The sequence below is a fragment of the Silurus meridionalis genome, chromosome 17 (assembly GCF_014805685.1).
Source record: "Silurus meridionalis isolate SWU-2019-XX chromosome 17, ASM1480568v1, whole genome shotgun sequence".
Lineage (NCBI taxonomy): Eukaryota > Metazoa > Chordata > Actinopteri > Siluriformes > Siluridae > Silurus > Silurus meridionalis.
In genome coordinates, this window is record NC_060900.1 from 3,322,248 (window position 1) to 3,348,735 (window position 26,488).

Below are 26,488 nucleotides of genomic sequence, written 5' to 3' on the forward strand. Positions count from 1 at the left end.
TCACCCCATCCATCTTCATAAAGCCGGCTTTGTGCACAGAGTCACCGTGATGCTGGAACAGATTTTGGGTCTCCTAGTTCAGGTGAAGGAGAGATTTCATGCCACCGCATCCAATGACCCCTACAACTTTGTGGGAACAGTTCGGGGAAGAAACGCATACGGCTGAAAATGTTTACGTTTGATTGTTCCTGCTAAGGGTGGCATAACTAGTTATTAGGTTTAGGGGCAATTACTTTTTCACATAGGGCCAGGCATGTTTGGACAAATCCCCCCTTAAACATGTACAGAACCCAATACTCAGTCGGGATTCCCTTTGCATGCTGACGTGTTTTGGAAGCCCAGGTTGCTGTGATAGCAGACTTTAGCTCTTCTGAGTTGTTGGGTCTGGTGTCTTATATCTTCCTCTTTACAATACCCCATGGATTCTCCCTGGGGTTTAGGTCAGGAGAGTTTGCTGGCCAATCAAGCACATGGATCCCATGGTCCTAAAACCAGGTATTACTTTTGGCAGTGTGGGCAGGTGCCAAATTCTGCTGAAAAGTCAAATCAGCATCTCCAATCAGCAGAGGGATGTTGTCTCTGGTTCAGGAGCGGCTCGACACAAGGAATGCGTCAGTTGTAGCCCATGAATATGTCTGTGCGTAGAGGCTCTTGAAGAACTGACTCCAGCTGCAGTCCCTCTTTGCGAGTCTCCACAAATTCTTGAATGGGCTTCAATTCAACTTTTTTTAACCACATTTTTTCCTTCCATTCAACTTTTCATTAATGTGCTTGGATACTGCACTCTGTGAACAGCAGCTTCTTTAGCGATAAACTTTTGTCTTACCCTCCATGTGCAGAGGGTCAATGATCGTCTTTTGGACAACTGTCAAGTCAGCAGTCTTCCCCATGATTGTGTAGCCTGAACCCGACTGAGACACCATTTAAAGGCTCAGGAAACCTTTGCAGGTGTTTGGATTTAATGAACTGATGAGAGTGTGACGCCACCATTTTCACAATATTAAAATTAGATTCTGAATATTGATTTTCTTTTAATTTTAATAATTAACATTCGAAATATCAGTTTGTGTGTGATGAATCTATGTAATATGAGTTTCTTAATGATTTTCTAATTTATTGAGATGCACCTGTATATATCAGGTAGTATCGGTGTCTCGTAGCTGCAGGGTTTGTGGTTCATTCCCGTTTCCCACGTCCTTGATGAGCCATTTATCAGAACCCGTAGCAAATGTTGTTTGGATGTAGTTACCTTACCCAATGTTTACCATAGTTGTGCTTTTCTTTCTTTCTTTCTTTCGGCTTCTCCCGTTAGAGGTCGCCACAGCGGATCCTCCGCACGTTTGATTTGGCACGTTTTTACGCTGGATGCCCTTCCTAACGCAACCCTCCCCAATTTATCCGGGCTTGGGACCGGCACTGAGAGTGGCTGGGGATGGTTCCTTGACCGGGAATCGAACCCGGGTCGCAGCAGTGAGAGCGCTGCATCTTAACCACTAGACCACCAGGGGACCTCTAGTTGTGCTTTAGATTCAGTGATTTTTGCAGCTCACCAGTTGAGAAACGTGACTCTGTACAGCAGCAGAGAGAAACGATCTCATTTGCACAGCTACTGTAACACAAATACTGCTGGCTGTGAGGTCACACTGAGATCAGGGCTCTTTAGGAGGCCACTCAAGATTTTTCACTCCAAACCATGTAAAGTGTATCTTCATGGAGCCGGCTTTGTGCACAGGGGCATTGCCATGCTGGAACAGGTTTGGGTCTCCCAAGTTCAAGTTAAACCGATACAATTGTGTTGCCTCCAGCTTTGTGGTAACCGTTTGAAGAACCACATATCAGGGAAGGTCAGGTGTCCCAGTACTTTTTACCTATTGTTTGTACACACACACACACACACACACACACACACATTTTACATTTACATACATGGCATTTGGCAGACGTCCTGATCCAGAGCGACTTACATTCATCTCATTCATTCAGCTGAGCAGCTATGGGGTTAAGGGCCCTCCTCAGGGGCCCAAAAGTACCAGCTTGGTGTGGGTCCTGACCTTCCACAAGTCCAAAGCCCAATGCCTTAACCACTAATGTAACATCTAATATGAATTCCCACAACACATTTTTTCTCACACACACACACACACACACACACACACACACACACACACTTTCGCACAGACACAAGCAGTAAAACAAACTGACACTGGTGTCCCCAGAGCCCCGCCCCGCCCCCCCCCTTTTTTCTGGCTTTTTCTAAATCCTTGTTCATTACCATAATGTGAAGTGTTCGAGCGTGTGTGTTTATCCTCCGTATATTTGTAAGATCACACAGATAAATACTAATAACAATAATAAGGCTCTCAGGACTTTCCCCTCGGAGTTCTGCTCCTGTTTCAAAATAACAACGAGAATTTCATCATCTGTACCCGCATCGTTTATCTGTTTTATTTATTTCGACTCTTTCTATTTGTTCTGTAATTCTCCAACGCGAGTTTCATGCTCACAGCGGCTCCTCGCTCGCTCCGTAGGCGTTTAGCTGCGTTCACAAACAACGCGCCGGACGTCTGGGATTAGAAACTCTCACCCGGCTCTCATGCTCATATCCCGGCTTCCGCGCGCCTGCTTTACGAGCGCATGTGGGAGTCTTCACATTTGTTTATTTGACGTGCGAGGCTTAGGACCACAATAAAGCAGCAGTTCCCAAACGACGAGGCCCGAATCCACCACCCAAATGCTCTCCGACTCAAACCCTCTACACGCGTGATGAGGGAAAAAAACAGGAATAAATCACGCTCAGTGGAGGAGGAGCACTGGGACAGGCGCCGTTACACTCGTCACTATTCCCACTCAAACACTATGGATAAAAAGTTTGTGGACACTTGAGCATAAAATTGATGTTCTGCTTTTTGAGCATAACATTTACACATAGTCCTCATTTGCTTTAATAGTAACCTCCACTCTTCTGGAAAGAAGTTCCACTAGATTTTAGAGTGCGTTTGTGGAGATTAGTAAAGTGAACTACTGATGTTGGTGAGGTGAGAAATCCTGGGGGTCTGTCTGTCTGTCTGTCCGTCCAGTTTTACTGTTGTTTTTTGGTTGATTTTTGTAGCAATAATCGCTCATCATTTCTCCATTTTCTTGTTTCGATTCTAAAGGCTGTGTGTGTGTGTGTGTGTGTGTGTGTGTGTGTGTGTGTGTGTGAGTGAGTGAGTGAGTGTACAGTCTAATCTTTATAGAGTGAGGAGGGAATAGGCATGTCTCCCTCGTTTGAAGTGTGTGGCATTGTTGCTGTGCTGTTTTTAGCCCTTCCAGATAAGCCTCTGCTCGAGGTAGCAGCATTTTCTTTTTTTTGCGATTGTGGCTTAGTTACCTTGAGTCAAGGTATGGACTTTAGTAATAGCTCTGGGTTTAAAATATTCCCACGATCGTTGTCTTTTTTTCGGTAGTTAATCCAATTCTTGTATATATTTATATAAGGTATCTCCCACATTTCAGCAACCATTGTAGTATATCTCCTCGAGGGACAATACTATAGAAATGTGCAGCTTGTACAGCCTCTAGAAAAATTTAACAGACAGTCATTATTGTGTAAATAACAACAAAAGTGAGCACATTGAAAACTTGAACTTGTCAAAACTGTGTCCAAAGTGTGAATAATTAATCCTCCTGGGTATGAAGCTGCACAGGTTGTTGCTTGGATCCTTTTCCACTCCTCCATAATGACATCACTGAGCTGCTGGATGTTAAATCATTAAATTATATAGTACTGTCCCTTTTAGAAGACACACTATCTCATATATATATATATATATATATATATATATATATATATATATATATATATATATATATATATATATATATATATATATATAATGTATATGTGTGTGTGTATATATATATATATATATATATATATATATATATATATATATATATATATATATATACACATATATGTGTATATGTGTGTGTGTATATATATATATATATATATATATATATATATATATATATATATATATATATATGTGTATATATATATATATATATATATATATATATATATATATATATATATATATATATATATATATATATATATATATATATATATATATATATATATATATATATATATATATATATATATATATGTATGTATATGTATGTGTGAATGAGAAGTCACTAGTGGCCTGTGGTTTGTTCTGGGAAATAGTTCTTGGTAGCTGTTGCAGATCCGGAAACCCGAAAACTGTCGTGAAACCATAAAGACAATGTTACAAGTGCGAGCGAGCAATTCAGTACAGCGAGCACTGAGCACCGGGGCCACGTCTACGTTAAATCCCAGATCAAATGAGAAACATTTTGTTAAAATGTTAAAAGGATTTTGGCCTCCTGTCGACAAGGACACGGCCTTTCAAAAAACGTGTTTCAGCAGCGGAAAAAACGGTGACGCTCGACTTGCACGTGACGACGTCCCTCCAGCCTCCACAGCGAGATTACCGATTCCACAGAAGGCACTTGGCTCCTGATGAAAATTGCCATCCAGGACCATTAGTGCTAATAATGACCTGCTCTGCGGTTCAACTCCTGATTGCGGAGGACGGATCACTATTGTAGAGCACAAGTGTTTCTGATTATGGGATTATGGAAGGATGAACTGATAGACTGATCGTGGTCCGTGACATCAATATCATCGTATCGGTGCTGGCGAATTCTCCATTGTGATCGGTGTCGATTTCCAATTTTTTCCTGACTGGCATCAGCTCGAGGCAAATCACAGCATCACAGATATCAACTTAAGCGCTGCCAGATGCCAAGAGCTGTATTCTAAAGGCCAAATCAATGTAATCTCCCAGTCTGGTACCCATGAAGCTCAGTTTATCCCCTCTACATGTACCAGTATTTGGCAGACGCTTATATCCAGGGCGACTTGAAGTTATATTACATTTCCATTCCATTTACAGCATTTAGCTGATGCCCTCATCCAGAGAGACGCACAGTACAAAGTGCTTTGAAGTCTCTATCAATGAATAAATCAACAACGGTCGACCAGGTTGCAAACGTAGAATATCAATTAGAACGTAGTAGAAACTAGGGTGGGAAAAATTCATAGAATTTTCAAGACCAGAAACTTTCCATGGGAATAAACATAAAATTAGCAAAATTGCAGGTTAGCAAATGACTGGGGGCGTGGCTTTAAATGTAAAAATGTCAGCTTATGACCAAAAAACAATGTTTATGTTAATGTTTTTATATGACATTTAAATGTATTAAAATTTCCCCAAATTTCTACTGAAATCTCATAAATTCCAACTTGGAATATTTCCGAAATTCCCCAGAAGTTCCCATGAAAAGTACCCAGTAGAAACCTATGCTAATCTGGGAGCCTGGAGCAGAGAGGCAGCAAGACCATGAGACCACCATTTGCATTTAATGCATTCGGAAGATGCTCTTAGCCAGAGCGACGAGCATTTATACAACTGAGCCATTGAGGGATAAGGGCCTTGCTGAAGGGCCCAGCATTGGCTGCTTGGTGGTGCTGGGATTAGAACTCACAACCTTGTGATCAGAAGTCCAACATCTTAAACACTGAGCTCTTATCTTCTCATATGTACATGTATAGTTGAGGGTTAAGGGCTTTCCGAAGCAGCATTTTGTTTTAAATTAAAGAAAGTTTAAAAAAAAAAATCTCAGCAGTGGCAGCTCGCTGTCTCGCCACTTTCCGATCCGAAGTCCATCATCTTACCCACTGAGCTGCTACTTCCCACTCGATCTGGTTTAGGGTCGCCTTTAGCGTTGGACGGCGGTATTTCCGCTGGTGATAAACACATTTGGCGGAAGCTCAGATTTCTGGAGCTCGCACGCGGAAGGCTATCCCAAGCACGTCCTTGGCATCGGCATCACGCCGGTGGAACCACTTCACCGTCCACATTTGCATTTTTGAGAGATTCCGCATAATCGGCTCTTTCACAGATGGGGGAACAGATGTGGCAGCAGATTAAACACCTGACGATTCCGAGTACCTAGTCAATGATTTCTGTTTTTTTTTTTTTTTTATTTTATCAAATGTTCCTCGTAACCTAACTCCAGATCGAACCAGAAAAAAATAAAATATATAAATAAATTATTCAGCAGGACATCTGTGGTGTTCTGATATTCTTCAGTGAGATAATCAATAGAGGGTGATGTTTATGGTTTCTCATGTTAAATGAAGATAACTTTCTCCTTCAAAAAATGAAAAAGAAAAAAGTCTTTATGCCTGTGGTGACACAGAAGCGATATACAGAGATGTCCTAACTGATAATAAGCACAAAGAAATGTCCACTATATGGAGAACAGTTTGTGGTAGGGATGTGCATCTGAATAGCTCAGGCCTATACGATATGATACGATAAAAATGCATTAAATACATTATTTCCTAGGTTCTAAGAAATAATGCACTTCAATGTCTGGCCATAATGATGACTTCTGCCAGACTTTAGTTCCATTAACTCCTTTATTTTTCTCAAAATGTCACGTTTAGAAGAGGACGTGAATTAATAAAACGTCAAAGTTTTTACAGACTCGACCGTGTTCCAGCTCATGAAAGCACTTCTTTATTCAATTCGACTTTGTCTTTATCAATAGAAGTGAATTGTTCAGCGGTTATCTGTCTCCAGCTGTACTTTGTATGATGAAGAGCCCCGAGTGCTGCATGCAAATCCCCTTGTTTAATTCCAAGGCTTTCGCCCGTGTGTCCCCAGTCATATTTTCTTCTCGCAGTTCCAGACGCTCACTTGTCTCTCTCTCTCTCTCTCTCTCTCTCTTTCTCTTTTTGATCCGCGTCACTTTCCCTCTATGTTCTTCAGACGAGTCATTTGCTTGCAGGCAGCACGGCGTAGCTTGTAGTCATAAACGAAATGGATGGCGCTACTCAAACTGCGATACCGCGAACGACTTGACTCCGAATTGCTCGGCGCGGCGGGAAAAAAAAGTTTTCTGAAATTCGCCCGCGTAGGCTTGGATGTACGCTCGCGGAGTGGAGAGTGTCATTTCATACCGCAGTCTTACCAAAACTCTGCTTTTCAGACATTTTTCTGGGGTTATATTTTTCAGCTATGATCCATCACCAGTGTCTGCTGAAGTCGTATTCCAGAAGTCGTTCACTCAGCGTCTGTGCGAAAGTCTTTAATGGCTTTCAAATGCAGTCTAGAAAACTTCCCTTCCGTCAGCTTTCATTCGAAACTTTGCAAAGATATGTTATAATGGCATAAAATAGAGTACAATATAGAGTGCAGTACATTACACAAGAGCAGAGCAACTGCTGCTAACGATTATTTTAGCAGTCGAATATTGAAATGATTTATTTTATCGTCCTCCTCCCCCACACCTCTAATCATGCACAATTTTCCATACAAAAAGGTTAAACGCATTTAAGAATCATTAAAAAATTGCCTGAATTTAAGTATTTAAACATGTACTGTATATTAAACTTTGAGGACGGCGGGGCAGGGGGGTGCTCACTGGCGCCCCCTCCAAACTGGTTGCGCCTTAGGCCCAATAAAATTCATGTGTCAATGCCTAGAAATGGTGCTGAGTGTCCCAATACTTTTGCTCAAATAATGTAGGTTTTCCTGCTATTTCATCTGCTGCTTGTGTCTCGAAGAATGTAAGAAGAATCAGAGCTCATCATGAATATTAAACACAACTGTTCCACAGTGCTGTGTATCTAATTAGCAGCGGATATCTTTTACAGTTTGTGGTAATAATGCCACTGTGTGTGTGTGTGTGTGTGTGTGTGTGTGTGTGTGTGTGTGTGTTACAGACTTGTACTCAACTCTTCATTTGTTTAATGCTGCACTGTGAAATTGCACGTTGAGCTTCAATGCAAAAACCTTTTTTGGGTTTTATCTCTGTGCACGTGTGTGTGTGTGTGTGTGTGTGTGTGTGTGTGTGTGTGTGTGTGTGTGTGTGGAAAAACTTTTGCATATGAGGATAGATACAGACCTAATGCTATACACAGGGGATTTATAACATGCGTTTATCATTACCGTCACGTTTTTAGTTCTTACAGCTATGTGTGTGTGTGTGTGTGTGTGTGTGTGTGTGTGTGTGTGTGGTCCGTAATGCAAGAAACAGATGCCCCCTATTATAAATTTTTTTTTTACATCTGTATCTGTGTGCACGTCCATCTATCAGGGTTTTGCCGTCCTGATCAATGTTCTGCCTTGTACATCACGCCACCGCCGCAACCCAGAGCATTTGTCATCGCACATAATAGGACTTCAAAAACCCTTTCATCTTTTTTTTCCATGACGGACAAGCGCCTTGAAAACCAATAAGGAGGTGACGCGGTGAACCGGATAAGGCGTGTCGGTAAACGAGGACGCGATCCGGCGTAATGTTTAAACGCGTCCCGGTTTCCTCGGGGGGGCCGCTCGCGTGAGCAGGAGGTATTTTTTAGGCTGTAACTATAAACGGATACAAAATTATAAACAATAAATATTGGCACAGGCTTTGTGGTGTAAGAGAAATAAAGCGCCCCCTTTTGGAAATTAACAACACAATCGGTCGCTTATTTCCTCAGACAGCAACTTTCTCTCTCTCTCTCTCTCTCTCTCTCTCTCTCTCTCTCTCTTCACCCCACAGCTACTCAGTAGTGTTAATGAGACAATGTAAGTAAAGATCACTGAGCCAAATTCCCCCAAAAGCACCCAAGTTTATGAAGCTCCACCCCCTGGATCTGTAGTGGCCCCTAAACTGACAGGAGGCTCATCCAAACACAAACAAGCTCTCTTAAAAAAAAAATCATTTGTATCTTAAACAACAAAAGTATTGGGACACCTGCCTTTTCTAGCCATATGTGTCTCTCCTCCAAACTGTTACCACAAACCTGTAGGCACACAAATGTATTGGACGTCTTTTGGAAATTTTCCCCTTCGCTTTATCCAAACCTGTTCCTGAAAGATCTCTTGCTATAGAGCTCCAGGGTTTTGATTAGAACAGTGAATGGGGACTCGATGTGGAATGGGGATGTTCAAAATGCACAAATGCTCTGGTGCGTTTTCGGTATTCAGCTTTATGTGCGGCTCTATAAATCATTGTCCATGAGGAATCTGCTGTGTGTCCCAATAGTTTTGCTCATGTAGTGTGCTTGGTAATGGAAAGGTTCTGGTGAAACAGTAGTCTGATTTTATTTTATTTTTTTTAATAAGCGTTTTAAAATCTGATGAAACAAATAATGCAAAATTTTAATCCTGAAAAAAAAAAGAGGAGAAAAAAAAAATCACAATTTTTTTCTTTTAAAGTGAAGTAATTTTTAAACTAAAATAAAAGAATAATCGTCACGGCTCCTGTAACCAACGCTGCAGACGAACGCCGTCGAAGCGCGACGTGTGCCGTCTTTCACTCCCTTTATTCATCTCTCTCACAGCATCTTTTCTTCTGTCTTTCAGACGCTCGAGAGAAAGCGTTTAAGAGTCCCGTCGCACACCAGGACGCATCAATCACCCGCAGAAAAGCCGCGCCGCCGAAGGTAACGCATTCACACGCGAACCATCGAACTCGCAACCTTCAGTCGCTTCATACCTCTCAATCGTCCCTAACGAGTCGAACACTTTTACTGCTGTCCGATAAATGATCCGTGTCACGTGTGTGTGTGTGGGATGCATGAGCGGGATGCATGAGCAGGTCTAATCAGGTTCCGTTTTCCACTCTCACAATGCAGCTCGAACACACATGTGCATCGAGACACTTTACTGCCATTTAATAGAACCGTGAGGTCAAATGTATTAGGACACCTGCCTTTTCTAGCCATGTGTGTGTTTTTTTTTTATTTATTTTTTTTATAGCAAACTTGGAGGCACACATTCGTATATTCTCTATTTAGTAGCCCACTATAGAGCTTTGATCTCAGCAATATTGAACACCTTTTTTATTCTTGTATATTGTTGAAAAAAAAAAAAACTTTAATGACCGACAGGAGGCTCGACCAATCACGAACAAGCTCTCTTGTTGTGCTTATACCACATGATAAAGCCACTTCATGCACTTTTAGTTTTTTGATTAAATTTTTGAGCTCTGACCTGAATTCCATCGATCCAACCGATTTATCGGTTTTGCCGAGCAGCACCAATAGCTGACTGCCACAAACCATCTGCGAAAATCCATCCTGATAGTTATTCAGGCGTTTTCCGCTGTCATTACAAGAGCGGCCTCTAGAGGCGAATCGCTGAAGCCAAGTGCTGTTAGTTTCTTACACGCGACACCGCACGCTGCACGGAGAGCGCTATATTCCATTTATTATTTATAATATAAACATTTCATTTTGCACTTTCCAGTGTTCATTTGAAAAACATTAATATAATATATAATTAATCTAATAATTGTAGCACCCATGTTCAGAAGATCCACTTTCAGGATCTAGATTGGCCCGTCTACAAAATGACTGACAGGAGGTTCATCCATCAGTGCTCTAGATGTCCAGATGTCCGGCAAATGTTTAAATTTTTTTATAGCTTTAACCTCATCCAAACCAACCAACCCCAAGTGAGCACCCATGCTCATTAAGCTCCATTTCTAGATATTGGTTGGAGTAAAAGGTCTTGAGTAACCTGATCAGGTTCAGGTGTCCACAAACTTTGGGTCGTATTTAATTGTCGAACGTTTCCTGTCTTTCTGCATATTGTTCTCGAACTTTGTCATGCGCTTCATTTCCTTTTCACTAAAAAACTCGAGCAGTTAGTGGTTTGACGATGATGATGATGATGAAGAATCAAACAGCGATGCCACGTCACGACCCCCCGACGGGCGAAATTCGTACACTGATAAATAACTGTCCTTTTTCCCCCCCTGTGGATTTTTCCTTAATGTGCTTTTATTTGATTTGATTTGATTTGATTTGATTTATTCCTACTCTTGCGCTACTCTTGGCTCTTTGAAGTGTAATCAGTGGATGGATTAGTCACGAACAAGCGACAGACATACAGACGGAGCGATAGACAGACAGAGACGGGTTTCATCAATTCAAAGCCAGTCCTGTGATAAAAAGCATGCCGGTGTGCACTACTCTCTCTCTCGCTCTCGCTCTCTCGCTCTCGCTCTCTCGCTCTCTCTCTCTCGCTCTCGCTCTCTCGCTCTCTTTTTTTCTTCTCCCGTGCTTATCTGAATTGTGTGCGCAGACACGACCAACAATCGGATCCGCTACAGAAAATTTCATTATCACATCATCAGTTTAAATTCTTCAAACAAACACACCCCCAGACTCTCATTCTCCAGAAGCCATTCTTCACTCAATCTGCTCCACTCATTTCTTTTTTAATGACTGTGTCTGTGTGTGTCTGTGTGTGTGTATTGTCACTATACAGATTTTGCCTCTGAATTAATTCTGAATAAATCTTCGGGAGATTAATGGAACGGTGTGTCCAAAAGTTTGTGGACACCTGACCTTGTATTTGCTGGGGAGAGACTTAGAATTAAGGAGACAGTGAAGAAGACGGGGAGATGGAAGAAGAACTAAAGCAGAACAAGTGACCTGTAGACAGAAAAGGAGAGAGCGAGAGAGAGAGAGAAGAGAGAGAGAGAGAGAGATGGATTGACGGAGATTAACACTAAAAAGACTCATGGCTGTGAGTGACAGATTAAGAGAAAAAGAGAGACAGACTGAGACTGGGGGGGGGGGGGGGGAAGAGAGAGAGAGAGAGAGAGAGAGAGAGAGAGAGAGAGAGATGGACAGACAGTCCGGCTGGCTCAGAGAGGCACTGATACGGTTGCAAACTTTCCAGAAACTTTCAATGAGAACTCCATCTGGGGAATTTTGTAAATATTTCAAGTTGGAAACTTGCAAGGAGTTTATGGAAATTTATAGTAATTTATTAGAAGGTCTGGGAACTTTATATAAACTGTATCATATACAAACATAAATTTAAACGCTGTGTTTGTAAGCTGACATGCATGCAAACTAATACAGATTTTAAAAAAATGAATTTTTTGACTTTGATTTTTGTTGCACAATAGTTCACACGAGTTTTAAACATAGAACACGCAGAAATTCAACTGAAATTGCACTCAATCTGGTTGTTTTAACCAAAATTATCCTGCAAGATAAACTAAATTCACCTGCATTAAAGTTCCCTGTTATTTGCTAAGCTGCAATTTTGTAAATTCCCAGTTGATTCCCATTAATTCCCGTTAATTCTTGTGGAAAGTTTCCAGTCTTGGAAATTCTCAGAATTTCTCTCAGGACACCCAGACAATGAAAGATGAAGAGAGAGAAAGATACATAAAAGATGATTGAAGGATGAGAGAGATGGAAGAAGAACAGATGTTTGAGTTTCCTGTGGACAAAGAGTTTGTTGGTGCCTGTAAGTGAACAGTATTTACATGCAACACGACTAGATTTAATATTAAGAACACAGTGTATAGTTCCATATTCTTCATCGGCTTCCGTTAGCGGCTGTAAAAAGCTGCCGAAAATCCCAAGTCAAAAAAAATAATAAAACGAGTGCGGATGATTAATAACGAGCTCAGAGCGTCCGGATATTGCTAATGAAACCATGATGCAATGAATCGTCTTTTCATTTTCCAAGGTCAGTGTGGATGTTTTTCAGGCTGATAACCGCTTGTCAGAATGTCAGAGTGGCTCGTCAGGCCAGTTTGACTGACGCACACACATATATACACACGCACCTCGATCTCGCTATCACTGACGTAAAACACGGTACTTAAAAGTCGAGAGGGTGGCGGATTTTCAGCTGCCTCACCGTGTGCTGTTGCATAACGCAGACTCTGCTGTCTGAAATCGTTGGGAAAAAATTGCGTTGCAGGACGATGCAGTATTTTAACTTCATACACAGCTATACGTTTTTCTTTTAGCCTCCCCGACCACTAGGAGCAGTGGGAAACACATGAAAACCACCTTATGCATGTGTTTATTTTCTGACAACAAATCCATGTCCAGCCAAATCCTTAAAAGCCAAAGCTTGACCTCTGAACGCTATTCGTCCACTGCAAATTATCCAAAACGCAGCTGCGCGACTTGTGTTCAGTCTGCCCAAGTTCTCCCACACCACCCCACTGCTGCTCCCCTCACTGGCTTCCAGTAGCTGCACGTATCAGATTCAAAACACTGATGCTTTTTACAAGGCCAAAAATCGACCAGCACCTTTTTACCTCAGAGACCTCATCACATCTCGCACCCCACCACACTGTCTGAGATCCTCCAGCACTGTTTGACTGGTACCACCTTCTCTCGGAACGAGAGATAAGTATACTTCAAGGCTCTTCTATGTTCTGGCACCGAGGTGGTGGATTTAACTTCCACAAGATGTCCAAACAGCGGAATCTTTAAGCGTTTGAAGACCTTCATCTTCCCTAAACACTTAAATTAGCACTTTCAAAGTTGTAGTCTGATTTATATTAAGTTTGTAATCTGGCGTACCAGTGTTGATTTATTCATTGCTAGAGACTCAAAGCACTTTTGTACGTCGCTCTGGACACGCACTTCTGTTAAATACCGTAAATGTAAAAAACTGGCTTTAACTGTGATGGGACACATCCTTCATCATCATGTCAGAGCTTTCTGATGCTGGAGATACTGTAGTTCATCAGCTTTATGATGTCTGGAGTTTCTATAGTTCCTCAGCTTTATGGTGTCTGGAGATACTGGAGTTCTTACTGGAGTTCCTTAGCAGTTCCAGATGTCTGGAGATACTGGAGCGCTTCAGCATTATGATGTCTGAAGATGCTGGAGTTCATCAAGATACTGGACTTCATGATATCTGGAGATACTGGAGTTAATTTGCATTGTGATATCTGGAGATACTGGAGATCATCAGCTTTATGATGTCTGTTATATAGTACACAGATACACGTTATATATTGTAAGGAGTAAAAGGAGAGGATTTGCATTGCGACCTTCATCGAAGCTCAATTTCCTAAGTGGATTGGTGCGACGTTTGCTCTCGTTTCTTCACATCTCTCTACCTCGTCCCAATCATCTCCTTGTGTCTACTTCACTCTTCCACAGCTACGACGATCCCAGCGATTCCATCATCGGCTCCGAATCCACTCGAATTCCGAACACTCGAGTTATTGTTTTAGTCTGAATCGGTAGTCTTCAGATCGTTATTAGCAATCGGGTCCTCAGAGATGATCCATCACCACGTTTGTCTTAATTAGATACTTTTGCTGAAACTTTCGCTTCGTTATCAGCACGACGCCGGCTAGCGCTCGCGTATGCTAATGAACATTCCGCGAGTCGAGACTTGTCAGATGAGTCATTCGCAGTGAAGGGTTTCATTACACACGCAGCGTGCAATCAAGCCTATTTTTCCCTCTTGGAAAGTTTTTATTCCAAAAAGAAGCAATTGGTATTAAAATGTATTTATTTTTTTGGCAGATTTGACATTTTAAATGGAAGAAACGTCACTCAGTACCCCCACAGTAATTTCTACACCGCCGCCGATAATGGACGATAGACGGAGAGGATTTTTACTTTTCCATTTCTTTCCTTTTTTTATCGGTACGAAGGGTTTTGTTTACGTTGTGTCCCGGAGCCCTTTTTTAAAAAGCTACGTTATGTAAAATGATTGCGACACGCCGTGGGTTCCACCAAACTGCTACCACAGAGTCACTCAGTTGCATTGCAAAAGCAGAAAAGTTTCCCTTCACTTGATCCAGAAAACCATCATGACGATGCCCCTGTGCACAAAGCCGACTCCATGAAGATCTGCTTTACGTGTTTCTGAGTGGAAGATCTCCAGCTTTAGAGCTCTGAACTCAACCCTATTTAACGTGATTGAACGCCCCCCCCCGGCCTCCTCACCTCCTTACCCTACATCAGTACCGGACTATACCCACACCCTTGTGTTTGAATCTCTACAAAGCCTCCTCTGAAATCTAGTGGAACATCTTCCCAGAAAAGTGAAGATTGTTGTTATAACAGCAGATTGGGAGTAAATGTAGAACGGGATGTTCAGAAGGTTCAAATTCTCATGCTTAGGTGTCATTATCTGTTTTGAACCTTTTGAACTTCAAATAAGTAGCTTTTTTTTGTATTGGTGACCTTGAAAGCAGCGGTAATATTAAGGAAACGATTCGAGCGTATTGAACTCCGATAACATGAAGGTGATTCATGGGGGAATACAAATGCTCTGGCGGTAATAGATAGTTTTTATTTCTTTTTTCCTTTTTTTCCGATGTCCTCCCGTAACCTTTACTCGGTTCTGTGCCGGGCGAGAAATCTTATCTTAATAAATGTCTTGGTGAACGCAAGTGGCTCTACGTTACCTGAAATAGGGATGATTTTATTGAATTGTTTTTTTTTCTTCTAATCCAAGCCGAGAAAGAGCAGCGCACGTTTTTCCGCGAACCACGGAGCGCGGTTTTACCCGTACAGCAAATTAATGCTGTAATGAACGAATCTCGCCTCACCTGCAGCACACCGTCCGGGCTGTTAGTAAATGAATAGATCGATAATCTCATGCCTCAGCAGGCCCGGAGAGGACGGCAAAATGAGGTGCGGCTGATTAACGGGTGGAAAATTATTCCCCGATGTAGATATGTGTATTAGTCATTTCAGGAATCACCCTGATCTTGTATTATAGCAGCAAAAACACTTGATACAAGGACAGATCTTCTATAGGACCGAAGGTTTCTACACGACACCAGAACAATTAAATTTGAGGAACCAATTTGGTCATGGACACAATTTCCAGAAGCCTCTCAAAGGCGCCATCGCTAACAAATTTGGCAAACTACAAAATTGTGAAAACAACCGGACTTTGACTCTTCAATCCCTCTGGTATTCCAGTGATCCTCAGGTTTTTACCCCATGAACGCTTCTTTAAGTCATCCAACTTGAATTTCAGGCTGCTGTTTTCTGCTTCAATCGGCCGCCCGAGTCATTAAGTGGCGTTAAAATATTACTCCAGTAAAAGTTCCCTTTACAGAAATATTTGCTTTTAAAAATATCGAAAGTACTACGATTTATTACGGCTATAATGTTCCTATGATTATTTTTGGCACAAGAATTTTGAATAATCCACTCAAAAGACTCAAATGTGACTCTCAACACACTGATCTATTAATAGAATGATATTAATGAGTTAAACACTGATTGATTTTTATGTAAATAATCACAAACCCAAAACCTTCTTTTTTTTTTTGTCTATTTAAAAAAAATGGTGTAAATAAACGTGTCACGTGTGTTGTAGCGAGTCCGAGTCTGGAGCTTCTTCATCATCTATTCCTCTCAATGTTCTGCCTGCTGTTGAACGGATGCTGAACTGTATGTTGGTGATCAGGAGATTCACCAAGCGCCAATTAAAACAAGGTGAAAACAGAGCGCGCGCTTTGAGAAGTTGCGTTTTTATTCACTCATTAATAAAATGAAACTCCAATCAAAAATGGAGTGAAAACGTCATTCTGGGAGTCGCCACTGGCTCGCTCATTAGGGTCAAACTTCCAATTATAAGTAACAAACTTTATACAACTGCTTTATCGCTGTACAGCTGCTTTGAGACAATATCCATTGTTAAAGAAATAAAAATAAATTCAATTGACCAACAACCTCTGAATATAATAAGCTCCACTCTTCTGGGAAGATGTTCTGCTAGATGTTGTGGGAATTTGTGCTCCTTCAGTTGAATTCAGAGCTCCACTACCGGAGATCTTCCACTCCAACCCCATGTGAGGCAGATCTTCACTTTGTGTCATGCTGGAACAGGTTTGGATCTGCTAGTTCAAGTGAAGAGAAAATTTCACCCTGCACATCCAAATATGTACCTTTTAATGAATATGGCTGGAACAGTCAGGTGTCCCCAGTAGTTTTGTCCATACAAGTGTATGTATCATATATTCAGACTCATTAACAGGTTCCTAATGGTTATGAGGTCGATATTTCAGAACCAACATCATATTATTGAGATAATGTTGAGAAATATAGTTAAATTTGGCTTAAAAGCAAGGACTCGGTATATTAAGAGTTAAGAAAATATTGATTAAACCTCACCTGCTTCCTGGATAGAGGGGGTAGGGGGCGCTGCTATAAAAATGAGTATTGTTATAACTTCCACCTGGAATGCCCAAGGTGCGCAATGAATAGCAAAATATCTGATCACAACCTCTGCATCGTGTTGCGTATCGTATCGTGAGATTCCTGCCAATGCACAGAGACTGAGTTAAGAAAAATAGTTGTTTATTAATGATTATTAACAATCTTAGAGACATGAGGTAAGTTATAAACGATGCCTCAGATAACGGCCTGATCATCATTAATTATAATATTGTAAACAGCACCAATCCGTCCTGTAGGTTTTACATGAAAGACTTTCCAGCCGTCATGGTGTTTCTCCTACTACACTCTAATGTAACGTCCATTACAGCTATTTAATGAAGGAGTAAATCTTCTCTAACGAGCTTCTGTTGTAGGGTTAAGAATCGACCTGCGTTGATTGACAGTTTCATGCAAACACACACTTCAGCATAGTTTATTCATCCTGGCATCGACCGATGCGCAGCTCAAATCAGAAACCTTCAGCATAGCCTCGAAGATTTTCATCTAACGAACGCAGCCCTGAACACCATCACCATTCGTTCTGAAAATGAAAACCAAAAAAACTATTTTCATTTTATAGTTTCTTTCCCTCTCATTTGTTTGACTTTCAGTAATAAGTTTTGAGGTACTCTTGAAAATCCTGGATATTAAACAGCTGATCAACTGTGATCTCAATCAGTGGCTTCATCCAACATTGTGCCTTTGATCTGAGAAGTTCATATGAATCACTACATGCTTTTCAAAGAGACAGGGACAGGAAATGGAACTCCTACACTTTTCCTTTTCTTACTGTGTAATGCAGTCAGGTAAGTGGTGGCTTTACGATTACGATGTTAGACTTCTAATCTGAAGGTCGTGAGATCAAATCCCACGACCACCAAGCTGCCACCGAGCAAGTCCACGGTTTCCACGGTCCCGTAAAAAGTCTTCAATTCGCTGTTTTAGGTCTTAAATCATTTTTACATTTATTTTCTGATGCTTATTAAAATGCTTCCGCAGCACTTTAGAATGTTTGTTTGTTTTTGTGGTGTTGCAGGTTCTTTTTGAGTCCAAATATTATTCGCTGTATTACGACTACAAATGAGACCAACAGCCAATCAGCTTTCTGTTATTCCTACCAAAGCAGAAATAATTTCTCAGTAATGGGGAAGTGCAAGTTTGAAAAAAAAAAGTATTTTGGTCTCTGTTTAGGCCAGTTGCTAACAACGTATCTGTGTGTGCGTTTATCTTTAGTAGTCTTAAAAAGATCTTAAGTCATAATTTGTCTTGGTGAAACCTGCAAAATCCCTAAAGGCTCTTTACCTTCAACTGCTCAGTTGTATGAATGAGATAATTGTAATCGCGCTGGATGAGGCCGTCTGCCAAGTGCGTGTTAAATGTAAATGCAGAATAATTGCACACAACGTTCCACTAGATTGATTTGCGATCTCTGAATATGTTCCAGTTTCTATCACACTTTAGAGCACTGATCACTGTATTATGCGAGTTTAATTTCTACACTGTGTGTGTGAGATAAAACTAATAGAGAAAATCCGTAAATTTTCTGCCCTTTTTTTTGTGTGGGGCTCAGAAACAAAAAGAAATCAGTTTTCTGCTTTCAACATAACTTCAAAAAACCTACGACATAATTGACTTTTTATTTTTAAATTAAAAGCGAATGAACGCAATTCATGCAGACCTCAGTTGGATTTTTTTCATATTAATTACACAGCTGTTACTATAATCACTTCCCTCTGAGACTTCTCAAATAATGCAAGTTTAATCCAATAAAATAATATACAAAATTTGCTTATGATTAATTGCAGATTAAAACTTGGTGTCACCTTCACATGGAGTCAAACATTTAAGCAATATGTATACAGAAAATGTATTTAGAAGTTTTAAGAGCTCCCTGACTGCTAAAAACAAACCAAAGAAGTTTTAATATTATATACTTTTTTATTAAACTTTTCCCCAGAGCTCAAAAAACTAGCACTACGACTAAAAACAATATAAAACGGATTACAGAAAAAGGGACTTTCTGGGAAAAAAATTTGAATTTCTATTGTATTGTACATTCTTTTGTGAGTACGAGATTCGCTGCTGAACTAAATCACTAAAGTTTGTACCTTTATGTGTGAGCTGCAGAGTCCCTGTGGATTGAAGGCCATTGAATCTCCAAAGCAAAAACAAATAAGCATGATTCAGTGACTGTGGTGCTGTGTAACTGCTGTAGGAGTAAAATAAATTAACATTTTAATAATTTTTTTCAAACAAAAACTCATTTAACTGTGATTTTTTAATATTAAATTATTCGAATGAAATGTTTAAATATTAAACAATTAAAATCGAATATTCAACAAAGAATTTAAATCCAATCTATATATAATTGAAAATAAAATATTTTAAAATATAAATAAATACAAATAAACTTACATTTCCAATAATGTGAATCAAATATTTTTTAAATAGTAAATAATTAAAATTAAATATTTGAAAATATTAAATCATAAAAAATACAAAACAATTAAAAATATTCACTAATTTGAATTAAATATTTTTTAAATATTAACTAATTGAAGTAAAATATTTTTGACAAAATTTAATAATATTAAAATTACAAATACAAATAAACCATTTTTTAAATATGCAATAAAAAGAATAAAATATTTTTTTGCATTTTAAATAATAAAATTCTATATTTTAAAATAAATTATTAAAATATAGATGTTTGCATATTAAATAATACAAATAAACCTATTTTAAATATTAAATAAAAAATAAAGAAATGTTTTCAAATATTTGACAATACAATCATAAATAAAGAATAATAATAAAAATAAGATTTAAAAAATTATAAAAAAAATTAAGGTTTTCACTTGATTTTCTCTTGTAGTACATTTTCATTTGTTGTTCGATTTTAAGCCTGCATCCTGTCCATGGCTTCTGAAGAATGTCTGGTTCACTGGTCCTGTCTCCCGGGATTAAAGGCCACGACGTGTAAATTACACCAGCCAAGACCTGACTCTGATCTTATTTTCCCCTCTTCTGGCTGAGAAAGCGTTTCAGTACAGATATATACTGATACGTTTAAAAGCTTTGAGCTCTTCCCTGAGATTAGAACACCACTGTCTCTCTGGATCAGATTCACCTGCGGGATTTATTTCAGGCACTGAATCCAGTGGGCCCATTTCCTGTCTCTGCTCTTGACCGTTCCACTTTTGTTCCATCACCTGGTAAGTAATCACACGAAGCCAACATGGCGTATGTGTACCGGAAGGTGAGAGCACGTAGGCGTATTCTTAGTTTTTTTCCAAATAGCTTCGACCTTGTCTTTCTCTTTTTTTTTTTTTCTTTTTTTTTTTTGCCCCCAACAGTCCTGAGCGCCGTTATGAAATATAATGACCGCCCTGCACATCACACCACTTTTTATTCCTTTTCAAGTTTTTCGGCTCAACATCGTCGTGATGTCTGCGCTACTGGAGGTTCGAGATGAGTCAATGATTTCAGAAAAGGTACACGCACAATGCGCCACTTCTTTATAACGGCGGGGGAAAAAAGACGGTGCGTATCATCATCAGCGTGTAAAGAGTCCTGAAACACACAATGGCTGAATCATAATGATTTCAATACAACGGTATTTATACACAGCAGCACAACAGCAGACAAAATGATATACATTATATAACACACATTTTACAAGTTGTTCCCCACAGTTATTAGAATTATTATAAGTAATCAAATCATTACAGGTTGAAAAAAAAAATCCTTTAGAGATGGTTAGGGTTATGGTTGGATCCAAACCTCTATTGTATGATTTGTCTCCCTTTTTACCTCTCGTTCCCGGGGAACAGTTTTTAACATGCTCAGGATTTGTAATTAATAAACTCTTACTCTTACTTTTTTCAGCATCAGTACAACAGAAAATTTTGAAAGGAATAAATGATGAGGAAACTCCAGACTCGAACTCGTCACAACACGCGTGGTCTTATTGACACTTTTTTTTTTAAATAGTTGAAAAGAAGATTTTGGGCTCGTGATCATTGTAATTAAAATCAATCAGTGTTTGATTGGTTAATATCGTTCTATTAATAGAAGAGTAACATTTGAGTCTTTTCACATAACCTGAGGTGATTAAGTAAAGAGTCTTGTGCTAAAAATGATAATAGGATCATTATAGCCGTAATAAATCATATTACTTTGGATACTTAAGTACATTTAAAGGCAAATACTTTGTTTAAAGGGATTTTTAACCCAATTACATCATCGTAAATTATCACCAAGTGCAAGACTGTTTTTCGGCAGAGATCCGGCCCAAAATACTTTGCAGGAGCGAGACACCTGTAAATGCACAGACGCACAGTGGACGCAGGTGGAGACATGACGTGTGAAAACAAATCCACGTGGTGTAAATGTGGAGATACTTTAACGCTGCAAGCTGGCTCACTTTCCGCAAGCTGGCATAACAACGCGTGGCACGAGGGGGAATAATCTCAGCAGTAATAAGCAGCAGCATCATCAGTCTTATTCTCCAGTTCTACGAGCGTAACGAGAACACAATCGGGAATCTGTGCTCCATATCGGCTTTTAGTTTCGCCGATTCCAAAACGGCTTCACACGATTAAATATATAATTGAGGTTTTTATTTTTTTTCGTCTCCCCTCATATTCACCTCCAAATGAAAAAACAAAACAAAAATGTTTTATAGTTTGGAATGAGTTTGGTCATTGTGCTTCTTTGTACTGCAAAATCACCTGATTTTTACATACAGTTTATACCCCAGTCCTCAGAATTCTCAATTCTGATTGGTCAGAAGGTGTTCATTCATTTTTTATAGTTGCAAATTTGTTGGTGGTGATCTTTTTTTGTTTCTATAGCAACAGCTGATCCTAGGTGGACAATAGATAAAATCTAAGCCTATAGATCAACAGAGCAGAGAAACAGTCATTTTTAGTTGGAGGAGTCTCCAGTGTTGATGCTGTGTAAATCTAAGGGAAGGTTTTCTGCCATATATACGGCACATACAATTTGAGCTACAGGAGCTCATCTGTTGGATCGGACCACATAGGCCCGCCTGTGCTCCCCACGTGCATCAGTGAATCTCAGCTGCCCGTGACCCTGTCACCACTTTTCCTTTCTTGGAGCCCACAAGAGCTGCAGTTTTGACCCAGTTGTCTAGATGTCACAATTTCTCAAACTCAAATCCTTACACTCGCCCATTTTTCCTGCTTCTAACATCAACTTTGAGGACAAAATGTTCACTTGCTGCCTAATAAATATCTCCACCCACTAAAAGGTGCCATGATTGAGATCGTCAGTGTTCTTTACTTCAACTGTCATAACGTTAAAATAACAATGTTATGCCCGATCACTGTATATATCATATCGCTTCTCCTATTAGGGGTCGCCACAGGGGATCATCCATCTCCAAACCCCCCTGTTCTTTACATCTGCCTTTTTTAAACCAACTTACCTGCATGTCTTCCCTCACCACATCCATAAACCTTTTAGCACTAAAAATGCTGTTTAAAACTGAAAAAAATACACACTGAGACAACTTTACTCCGTCGACCGCTAGCGAAAACAGGGCATCTCACCGGGCGAGAGATACGCTCATCCCAGTTGCATGTCCTGTGCCTGTTGTGCAAAATGTTTAAAATTTTTTAAAATATTGCCGTATCGGTCTAGTCATCGCAAGATCGAAAAATCGTAAGTCGAACCATCGTAACTCTGGGACCATCTGTAACCAAAAACTTTCTTTGGACGCTATAAGACATTCATTCATTTGCACCCAGAACTCAGTCAAAATACTTGAGTGGCATTCTTTCGTTTATAAAGCTTTCCAATAAATGTTGGTGACACTTCAGCTGGAAAGAACATTGAGTTACTTGTTATCCACCTGAAAATTAGTTGCTCATAACTGCTTACTGTACCTTAGTGTTTTATTTCTGCACTCTCAGCCGGTACAGATTTTCTTTTACACTGTATGCACAAACCTTTGTGGTCACCCGAGCAGAACATTGGTATGTGCTTTATAAACATACAAGTCCCCATTTCAGCATTTCGTCCCCATTTGAACTTCTAATATCCTCCACTCTTCTGGGAAGTCTACATTTTGAGATTAATTAATGTATTCATTGATAAATGTTTAATTTAAGCAGTTTTCGGAAACAAATCTTATTAACTGTTTAACGTAAAAATGCATTTTATATTCGGATTTCTCAATATCCATGTGAGATCTGTCTGTCTGTCTGAAAATCTGTCTATCTACTGTATTCTTCTGTTTGGCTGGCTGGCTTTATTACTGCCTATCTGGCTGTCTGTCTGTTTGGTTTCCTGCCTGTCTACTGTCTGTCTCTCAATTTATCTGTCTGTCCATCCATCCATCCATCCATCTAACAAAAGTGAGACCCCTTACATTTCAGCAAACATTGTAGTATAAGGGGGGGGTGAGAATCAGCCAATAAAATCGCCATCATATTATCGGCATGTCCAGGCATCGGCCAGAGAAAAGCCCGTATCCATTCACCTCTTTTTTTTTGTAGTGTAATTGTGGGGATTTGTGCTTCTTTAGGCACAAGGGTGTTAGTAAAGGCAGGTACTGATGTAGGTGAGGTAAGAAGGGGTGCAGTCAGCGTTCACATTCCTTCCAAAGGTGTTCAGTAGGGTTGAGGTCGGAGCTCAGAGCAGATCTTCCACTCCAACGCATGAAAGAAAGTCTTTGTGGAGTTTGCTTGTAAAACTGCACATGGTGGGAAAAAAGCCGGGTGTCTCGATGCATTTGTCCAAATGGTGTTTAGTTTCCAGCTAATCTGAAGTCTGAGTATATTTAAACATCAGCACATCCTTAAACGGTCGTTAAAAGCTAAACGTAAACGAAGTCAGACCTCCATCTATCGGAATAATAACAGAGCAGACGTTATATGTGCTTGATTAGCTACTAATCTCCCTATTTTTTTATTAAACCCATCGATCTTCAGCGCTCTGAAAAGCAGCGGGAGAAAATGAAGGGAATATACAGTAGGAGTTGAAATAATATTCAAATGACAGCCAGACTAATGAGTGGGTAACAGATGGTCATGGCAACACCAACCCTCGTTCGTTAGCATCAACAACAGCCAGGCAACAGCATGAGTGTGTGTGTGTGTGTGTGTGTGTGTGTGTGTGTGAGAGATTTTCCACTTCAGTATCAGCAGTCTGGTGTTACTTAACATGGAGCAACAACAAAACAACAAACAATCTGTAAAGTTTTTATGTAATGGAAAAAAAAAAAAGATGGACTGTAATATAAACATTGTGAACAGCCTGAAGCACAGGCGAACCAACCGCCGACTTACGGCTGTACCCCAGGGTTTTTTTAATGACTTTTCTACACCAAAAGCTCTGACAGTAGATCTGGCTAAAACAGGTTAATAATAATGCACTCGGGCTGATATGTTATTGTTTCCATAGTAACCGCTCATCCACAGGTATTTGTCTGTGATTAAGACTAATAATAAATGGATTTTAAAGCACATGTTCTTCATGCGAAGGAAACTTTTTAACGCAGATGGAGTTGTTTTTCTAAACATTTATAATTCAAGTCAAGATACACGATAGACAAACGGTGTGTTTTTGGTGTTCATCTCATTAGGGTTGGAGAATTATAGCAGGAGATCTTCCACTCTGAACCATGAAAAGCAGATGTTCATGGTGCTGGCTTTGTGCACGTACTTTTTTCCATACAGTGTATACAGATGCTCCTCGAGTTAAGAGTGTTGAACTTACGATCTTACAAAAAAAGCGATACAACAAATATGTAATAAAAATATTTGAAGTTTCAAGCGGCAGGCAAACGTAGCAGCACAAGCTCCGCCCTCCGCTCGCAATCCGGTGCTCGTCCACCAGCTGCCATATACATATACACCAACCAGGCATCATTTTATGCCCACCGAACATATATAACATTATGCCCACCTGACTAATATTATCTTCGCTCCCCACGTGCATCAATGAGCTTTGGCCGCCCATGTCGCCGATTCACCACTGTTCCTCCTTTGGGGCACTTTTGATAGATACTGCACCACATTTTTACACTGTGATGGGGTCATGGGAACGAATTCCCATCGTGACTCAGTCTACTTTGTGTATGTAAGCGTGTACTTCATTCTGGGATTTCCTGCAATCTTTCTCCCTTTGTGTAGGAACCCTCGAAAAAAAAATCCTTCTCAACTTGAAATTCCCACTTGCAAACTCCGGCTGAAAACGATGCAATTCCTTGTGTTTCCTGTTTGTAGTTCACTTGAATGCGGTTCAACAATAAACGGATAAAAAAATGTAAAAATCTTTGATTATTTTATTTATTAACATCTAGATTCTTTTTGTTTTAACCTTAATTACAGTCGACTTTAACGCTGCAACTGTAGTTCATGAAAGCTGTCGTTTTACGAGGTTCACTCGCTGTTTACTTTTGGGCCCGAGCCATGATTTTCAAAATCGCCTCAACACGTGTAGGTGCGTGTAGCCATCATTTCTGCACGTCTGCTCATTATGTTCAATTCAGCTCAGTCCAGCTGGTCAAATAGATCATGTTGCTGGTGTGTGTGTGTGTGTGTGTGTGTGTGTGTGTGTGTGTGTGTGTGTGTGTGTGTGTGTGTGTTGGGGGGGGGGTATACTGATATACCTGAGGCTGTATGAGTGAATGCTAGAAGAATATTATTATTCACCCTCCAAATAAAAAAAGGCCACAAAGGTTTTCTCCTGCACCGTCGTTCCTTTTCCTGTGAAATATTAGATATGACCTGCGTGATGCTTCCCCCAGTGCTGTATAAGTGCTTGTATTATTATCGTCTGTGTATTCTGCCCTAGTTGGGGACCTTTGTTCTGCACTCCAGCACATTTTGAACGAATTTCCACGAGACCCGAGTCTTTTCGAATCTGAGTTTTTGACTCCTAACAAGCTGATTTCAGAGCGAGCCAGGGGAGCGACAGTGACACGCACAAGCAGATCAGATTGATTTAGTGTAAACCCAACCAGAAAAGCATAATAAACAATTTTTCATCGGACATGACCCGATCTGAACCTTGTTTTCTTAAGAACTCTAGTTTGGGTTGTTGTTATTCGACGGCAGCTCTGGCTGTAGCTCCGGCTGTAATCTAAATCACAGCTCATTTGGAGTTTATTGCCGTTGCTGTAGTAACGAGTCTGTCGGCAGGCGCGGAGCCTTGCCTTACAATAAATACATTAAATACATGATGAAAGGAAAGGAAACGGCAGCCTTAAGATTTCTATAAGAAGAAGATTATGTAGGTTTTATGGAAGGAGACTCCAATGCCAGTAACATTCATTATGTTTTTCTCCATGAGATTCATCTCTCTGTCTGTCTCTGCAAATTTGTCTGTCTGTCTTCCTTACTTCCTACCTGTCTGCCTGCCTGTCTGTCTGTTTGCCTTCCTTCCTGTCTGTCTGTCTGTCTACTCCACTCCATC

The 26,488-nt window shown here is 40.1% G+C and overlaps 1 protein-coding gene across 3 annotated transcripts in view; it reads left to right on the forward strand.

Annotated features, from left to right (window-relative positions):
• Window positions 1-26,488, forward strand: part of gpat2 (glycerol-3-phosphate acyltransferase 2, mitochondrial) — a 130,296-nt gene that overhangs the window by 13,975 nt on the left and 89,833 nt on the right. For all 3 annotated transcript variants that reach the window (XM_046871040.1, XM_046871044.1, XM_046871038.1), the window contains one exon: window positions 9,441-9,520. The gene's annotated coding sequence lies outside the window, so the exon portion shown is untranslated. The remainder of the gene's footprint in view (window positions 1-9,440; window positions 9,521-26,488) is intronic.